This window comes from Amblyomma maculatum, chromosome 9 (assembly GCF_055883805.1).
Source record: "Amblyomma maculatum isolate TAMU_Amacu chromosome 9, ASM5588380v1, whole genome shotgun sequence".
NCBI lineage: Eukaryota > Metazoa > Arthropoda > Arachnida > Ixodida > Ixodidae > Amblyomma > Amblyomma maculatum.
Window position 1 is genome coordinate 63,606,720 of NC_139352.1, and position 7,942 is coordinate 63,614,661.

A 7,942-nucleotide genomic window follows, 5' to 3' on the forward strand; every position below is an offset into this window, starting at 1 on the left:
TGGCATTATCATCTCTCGTAGGTGAGCTGGCAAAAAACATTGATTTTGACAAATCGAGTAGCAGCTTTGAAGCCTTAAAGACCGGAAAATGAAAATGTTGGCATGTCGGTTTTTTTTTTTTTGCTTTATGCTCTTTAGATCAATACCAGCTTTCAAAACAAGATTTATAATATCTGAAATTAGTTGCTCAAAGCAAGATGACTTCAGTGTTTCCCACTTTTTGTACACAAGCGATTTCTATAATTGATCGAGGGGTATGCTTATTTCATTTGTGCGGCAGGATTAATTATGCACTTGTCCCTCTGCAAAATTTGTTTTTTACAGCGCAGTTGTTGAAGGCCTCAATTATGACTGCTTGTTTGTTTTTGTAACTTCAGTTCTCTTCTGTGTGTTCGAGTTGTCCTTTCACTATTAGCATGCTTACTTCTCAAATGACATTTCTACGCCCATATTTGCATGTGAACGCTCAGTCTAACATTCTAGCTGGTTGGTATTTACTTTATTCTTTGTCACTGTGGCCGATGTAATTGCAGTTGTCTTGTGCATGTTCAAAGCTTTCAACAGTCCTTATGGAGAGTTTGTGGAAGCATAAAAAATATGAACTACAATACAGCACATTGGCCAGTTCTCAAGGCTTTTGCTGGCACTGCGCTATGCCTGATGTAAACGAAATTGTTCACAATGGCACCGTGTTATAATCCTGGTCGCATCTGCCAGTTTGCCACTTTTTAGTTACTGTACGTGTTACCAAGTATTTCTACATGCTCAAAGTTTGCAATTCTTGTGGTTTTTATATGCCCTTTTATTTGAGTGGTCCCAATCTAGAAATTCATCTGTCAAAAACCTCTACTTAATTCTTCACAAATGCACCTTTCTTAAGAAAAGAAAAAATATGACATATGCCCCTCGTAATATAGCTATTATCAGTTGCGGGGTATGCTTGTTACGTTGAAGTCTTAAGAAATGAAGGAAAAAAAATGCCTCGGCTTGCACAATGTTGTGCGATACAAAAAACGAACTTCCCCAATCGAAGAAAGCCTTGACGACAAAGTAGTTGATGGTATTGCGCTCAGTGTGTTCATGAAGAAGGGGGGGGGGGGGGGCAGTTGCCCCGCATTATTACACCGGATGTCGCAGACCTACGCCATTGGGGGTTAGAAATGGAGTGCTTTCATGGGATACAGAGGAACGAATACAACCGGTCATGGAGACTGCAAACATGCGCCTTATCTGCACTTGTGCCCTCGTTTTTGTGTTCTTTCGGAGTTGTAAACCATCAACAGGTAGCAAGGCTCGCATGCAACGGGTACCTTATACGCATGAATGTTGATCCCAGTTGAATTCCAGTTAGGGATCCATTGTTATCCAACTGGTATGAACTGGAAGTTTGTTCCTTAAACCATTTACATCAGTTAGGATTTTTGCCTGGGTTGTTTCAAAGTAATGTAGAAATGTTGTCAGTGTTGTCCAAGTTACTGCCTATGAAGCAACACAATTTTACAAAAAAACAATGGTTGTGAGCCACCTCATGCATTTATTTTTCCGTTTTGAAAATGTTTCAAGCTACAATACTTGCCATGTCACTTTGCGTAAAAGAAGCTCTAGCTTTTTACAGGAATGGTTTTAGAGTGTGCTAAAGAAAGAAAGTGTAAAGAAAGATGGAATAGTGACATGTGGCCTGTTTTATGCATGATGTTTGTGTGCCGCACATGAAGTGAAAAGATATCTCTGTTGGTTAACGGCTTTGCACTCAGTGGATTAGTCATGCAGTGTTGCATGACAGACCACTGAAGGCCCAATACATCCTACAAAAGACTAAAAACGAGGAAACATGACAATGAAGTTGAAGGCCCATGATCTGCCAGGAAACAATGGGGTGGCTCTGAGAAGGACTTTTATATTGGCAGTAGTAAGGATGGCAGTCCTCTGCTTTGTGGCTCTTCACTTCGCAGTGACAACACTGGTGTATACTGCACTAACACCTACTGTAGTTTTGCCCATGCTGTCAGTTATTCTGAGAGCTGCGGCGGTGAGCATCAGCCAGTGCTCTAAGTTTCAAGTGTTCATTTGTAAAAGATGTGTTCTAGATCCTGCTAAAGAGTCTTGTATTATCCAATTGAGTTTCCAGAATTTACACTTTCTCTAGAAGCCCTCATTCCATTTAGGCATCTTTTCATTCTTTCCAATTAGAATTTTTAGTCCTAATTGAATTTCCATAATCAAATGTCTTCCAGTTTCCAGATGACCTCCCAGCTGGAATAAGTACTTAGTCCCAACTGCATAGTTTTAACTCTCTATAAAGAAGCAATTTATTTTTATTATGGGCTGCTAAGTTATGGTCATCTTACGGATTAGAATTGATATTCCTAATGAACATCCAAACTGAATGGACAATTGTTATGCATGGTGAAACTGGAATTCAAACTACATTTCAATGATGCATTGTGTGTGCGCTGGCTAAGATGTTAAAGGAAGCTGGTGCATTTTGCTCCCTAGTAAAAATACACCCAAACATATTAGATTTCAATAGGCTTTGCAGTTAAAAATTTTGCAACTAATTTCAATGTCCAATCTGGAGTCAATGATTTCAATTCGAGCATATTAGATAGTCTCGAGAGCTAAATTAAATGTTTCAGAGAGCAACTCATGCACTTAGGTCCTGGACCCATTTACAAAGGAGTAGCTGCAGAGTAGGATAAAAAAATTTACACATTATTTAAAAAAAAAGTGCAAGAATTAGAGACCCTATGTCTAGAAGATCTATTAATGCGAAAGTATTACTTCGCTATGTTTATTTATTGTAAGTACCTACAGCGCCCACGAGGCATTATTGTAGGGGGGATACAACTACATACAATAACACATGCAAAGAAGATATAAGGAAACTTGTTAGCAAGGTAACACAACACACTGATAGAACACTAAATGAATTCTCAAGTAGTATAAGTGATAACATAAAATACATTAACACAGCGCTGGCAAACGCACAGATTTCACAGATTTCTGTCCGCAGACCACGTCCGCAGAACGTGTCTGCAAAATCATGTCCGCAGCAGTTGTGAGTAATTGAGAAGTGGTGGAGGTTAATGAGTGATGTCAATCGACGGAGGGTGATGTAATGTTGCAGTAGCATCCGTTCTTTTGCATTGCTCCAATGCAGATTCTGCAGTGCTCTTTAACTTTGCAACATTTCTGATTTTACAACCCTAAAAAGTGTATTCATAGCTGTTTTCACAATTTCAGCAATACCTGTTTAAGTTCATTCAGTGAGACCATTAGATTGTGTTTTATTGATTGCAGGTTGCACCAAGTGTGAAAGTGCGGGAGAAACCAGAGGTTGGAGTTTTGAGTTAAAAATGGAGTGGCTCTAAATTGCAGCAGTGCCATCGAGCAAAGAAAGCTTTTATTGTCCCGCCAAGAAAAATAGGAAACATGCAACAAGTGGCATTCATAGTTAAAGGTAATTATACTGTATTCTGCACGGAGGTGTCATGTCGTAAACCGGCAGTCAATATCTGTTATGTAAGAAACACACATTTAATTTACTGAGAATTATCATTTTATTGATATATGCTCTTGTGGTGCTTGCCCACATAAAACTGCAATACCTTATCTGTGGGGACTTGCATAATTAAAGGCAAGGACAGTACCACATCAAGGTAAAGCTCACTCATTGAAGAAATCTTTTTTTTTTTTTTTTTGCAGTGTTGTTTATATGAATTTCTTATCTCAAATGAAAAAAAATCACACAAGACTTATGCGAGTTTCTACAAGGTCAATATTTTTATTATAGATCGGTAGCCATCTCTTACAATTTTTATTATAGATCGGTAGCCATCTCTTACATCATTTTCTTATTTCATACTCAAAATAAAATAGTTTTTCCGTGTTTATTTCTTCATGAAATTGGACCAGGCAAACGATTTTTCAAGTAAATAATTTCAATGTAAAACAGTCTCATTGAGATCAAAGCCAGTAATAAACACACTATTATCAGCATACATGATGAGCTGAGCACTGTTGTCAATATGAATTATGTCATTTATGTACAAATTCAGCAAAAGTGTGCCTAATACTCTTCATCGAGGTACTAAACAAAATATATAAAGGATGATTTGTTACTGTTCATCTGATTCCTTGAATGGGACTTGATTCAATTATTTTCAATACCTTTGCGAGTGCTGGTAATTAAAAAAAATATCTCTACGAACGTGTGCTCCATGCTCTAGCAGATTTCATAGAGTTCCCCGATAGAATATTGAGCTTTTATATTAGCATTGCATGACATGTTAATTGGATGTGAAGCATGTTTGATGTTCACAAATGCATGCCATTTCCATAATTTCGACTCCCTTAATTGTACGAAATGTTGGCAGAGAGCTGAACTGTTGCCATTGAATTGGATTCCAAATTGTTGACTGGGGGCCAATATCCAGTTGGAAATGGTCATTTCCGATTTTGATTTGGCCTCAACTGTTTTGTTAAACTTGGAACAAAACCATACTGCCGCGGTGCAATCCATCGCTACGTACGTGGTTCGGCTAGAGCAGCTCTTTAGACACAGTGACAGACACAGAGACCATTTTTAATTAAGAAACAGCCAACAAAAGTGAACTGAAAACATGGCAACTGCTCACCCCATACATGGTTACTATACAAAGGCACACTGCACTTGAACCTTGTCTAGGACGCCTAGCGCGTAGAATGCTTTCGTGAAAAGAAAAAAAAAAAAAAAAAAAAAACCGGCGTTGTACATGGCATCGAATCCAGGTGCGTACACTTCTGCCTTTTCCCGTGCTCTCGAGTTAAGTGATCCTTGGATGGCGACTATAACCTTCGAAATGTGATGCATTTATAAAAAAAAAAAATACACAGCGGCACAAAGCCGCGGTGTATATTGTAGCCTATCGCGAGGCCTAGTTTGTCGTCTCTGCAGCACTGGAGAGAACGACGCTGGCCAAGTGCTAGCTGCAGCAGCTGTGGAATGCACGAGGTAAGTGAGAATTAAGCAGTACAGTACTTTATGAAGCAATATTCAAGACGATTATGCAGTTGTTATATAAAATGTCGATACTTCCATTAACATCGCTGAACAAAGCCGCATAATACTCTAGCTGTTAAGCCTGTTGTGTGGGCTTAGTTAGCGTTCGTCGCGGCAGTAGAGTGACGCTTGCCACGTGTTCTGCAGCTGCTGCACGAAGACTCGGAAGAATGCGTGAGGGAAGCAGGTAATAAGCACTGTAGCACTTTATTAAGTCAAATTTGACACGATTAAGCATGCGTGTATTTACGTATAGCCTGGTAAAGAGGCCTAGCGCGCAAGTTATTTTGGTGGCCGCGACGATTGATACGAAGCCACGTGCAACGTAGAGAGGGAAGAGGAGTACGGGAGGTGCAGGTGTGCGGTCTGCCAGGAAACATTGGGGCGGCCCTGAAAAGGGCCGTTTGGATGCGCAGCGACGTGACGGCGTGGCGAACACAACGCCCTGCACTCGTCCGTGGCCCTTTGCCGTGCACCGTCAACAGCGGTGCACTACGTCGTACACAGTGCCATGGTTATATGCTGCCCTGGATGCTGTCGCGATGCTTCTACTGTAGACATTTACGAGGGTTGCGGCGATGATCTTGGAGAGCTGATCGATGCCGCGATCCCTGACATGGGCTGCTGCGTACAAAGAAAATCCTCGGTCTCTTCGCAGCATACAGGAAACGGTGCTGTAAAAGAGTAGAAAAAGTTGCATTATGAACATAGCGATTTGATGAATGCGCAACATATTACAAAACCTTCGACAAAGAAATCTGCGTTTTTGTACCTCAATCAGGGTTGAGAATGCGCACGGCAGACGTGCGCCTCAGCATAGCAGTCAGGCAGCGCTTAGTTGCCGACGGCGGATGTTTTCGTGGAGGTCTCCATAGCCGTGGCCGATTTTTTTTTTTTTTTCTTTTGAACACGAGGAGCGTCCATGCCACGAGCTGCTGCTGCACGAGGTCCTGGAAGCACGTGGGGAGAGACAAGCGACACAGTACTTATAAATAAGCAAAATGAGAGACAATTCTGCGCAATTTATACTTACCTTGACGGTGCTTGCGATCTCCCGCAGGTCGTCGCCATTATCAACGTCATTCCGCCCAACGTACAGCACGGATCGGCGTGCCGAAAGCGCATTGACGTAAACGCGCAGGCCCGCCATCGTCGAGCACCTCGGTGACCGAACGCGCCGGTGTCATGCAGCAGCGAGATCCACGAACCGAATGCCGGAATCGCGCGCGTTGCCAGAGCGGGGGCTCCTAGCGATTCCCTAGAGCGTCTAGGGACGAAAAAAAACAAGCAAACCCAGTTTTTGACTACGTCACGTCCGGTTAAGCATTCAGCCCGACGCAAAAAACGTCACGCCAGGCCGCGGCGTGTCCACCAATCAGCGTTTCCAGCCGATCTACCCCTAAACGCTTCTTACTATAGTGCCTAGAATATACTGGCTAGTGTGCCGAGGGCGCGCGCTGGCGTGTCCGCCGCGGTGATGCCTTCCCGCCGCCACCGCGGGGCGGCGCTACCAATAGCTAAGGTGCTATCGCTCCGCGTTCGCGCGCTCGGCAGCATAGGCGGCATATAGGTCCGGATAGCGCGCTGCGCTTTTCACTGCGAAACCTGTCTCTTGACGGTTTAAGCGCACTTTGTGTCTAAAAACAGTCTTGGTGGAAGACATTCATACCGTCCTAGTACTGTGCGGAGAAAATCATACGCTCAAATAGCGCTCGAGGAAGCGTTTAACAAATACTGTCTGGTCCATGTCTGCTATATATCTGTTTTATTTATTCAGCTGAACCGGATAAGGTCTTAAGCAGAACACATATTGACTTCCTGATATCCAGCGAGAGAAGAAATTTGAGAAAACCATCTAAAGTTGACACGTTGGTTGCAATAGTTTGTTAATCTTTGATTAAACGATCGAGTCCGGGCCGGATTCAATATATTGCTATGAAATATTCCGATGACGATTTTATTTGATCTAGAGCCACTCGATTGCGATCCACGCATCGCGATTACGGATGTAAGGTATCGTATGCATCTTCCTTCTGAGTGAGCACTCAGTCAGCCCAGGTGGTTGTCCCGAATTATGGGAACTATATTCTCAATCGCGATCTAACCCGGAACGGATCGACGACGACTGTTATTGTCCGTGTGACATAGGTATCAGAAAATACCCTTAATATTTTACACTGTTCATTAATCCAACTTTGAATTTTATTTACTCTTCGGTCTTTTCTTATGATCCATGGTATATCGCGATGCCGCAGTCAAGTGCTATGAACGTCAATACGTATACGGGCCTCATGCTTTCGGATAGGTTACGTCGACGTTTCTGCCATTCAGTCATGCTTATTGCTAAGGTGATATATATCAGGTTAGTGACGTTTTATAGCGTCACATATATGCTACAGAAAAGAAGGGCGATCTTGCTTTTTCGTAACATATATTGCACGCGCGCATGTTTTCAAAGATCGCATGCGACAATAAACACAAGCAGTCTGAATCTGACTTCAGTTTTTGTTCTTACTCTTTATTCATTTGTTTTATTAGGAAGTCACTTAATTGTTGCTTCATACATAAATGATTATTATGCGGTGTGCTTTCTTTTGTAACAGAAGGAAAGGCAAGAAACAAAAGTGGTGATTGTATCACTGATTCTTTTTTTTTTTACAAAGTCTACAATATAGTAAAATTTGAGCAAAAAGGCGCAGCAGCAATAAACAAGTAAAAATATAGAAATGCACCGCTAAAGGTTTTGGACAAAGGCCGCACATACGACACCGCAATAATTTTAAAGTAGTCTGATACCAATTTTTGGTGGTATTTTTTTTTTCACTTTCTAATGATGCGCTAGGTATTCCTGTATAATTCTCCACGTGGTTTCTCGCTTACCACCGCTAAGTAATTTATAAT

General features: G+C 41.8%; 1 long non-coding RNA gene across 1 annotated transcript; it reads right to left on the bottom strand.

The window, feature by feature from the left end:
• Positions 1 to 5,134: 5,134 nt before the first annotated feature.
• Positions 5,135 to 6,283, bottom strand: LOC146179213 (uncharacterized). Its single transcript, XR_014700710.1, has 3 exons — positions 6,075 to 6,283; positions 5,814 to 5,991; positions 5,135 to 5,715 (listed from the first exon to the last, which is right to left on the bottom strand). It is a non-coding gene; the product is annotated as an uncharacterized LOC146179213 (long non-coding RNA).
• Positions 6,284 to 7,942: the final 1,659 nt, after the last annotated feature.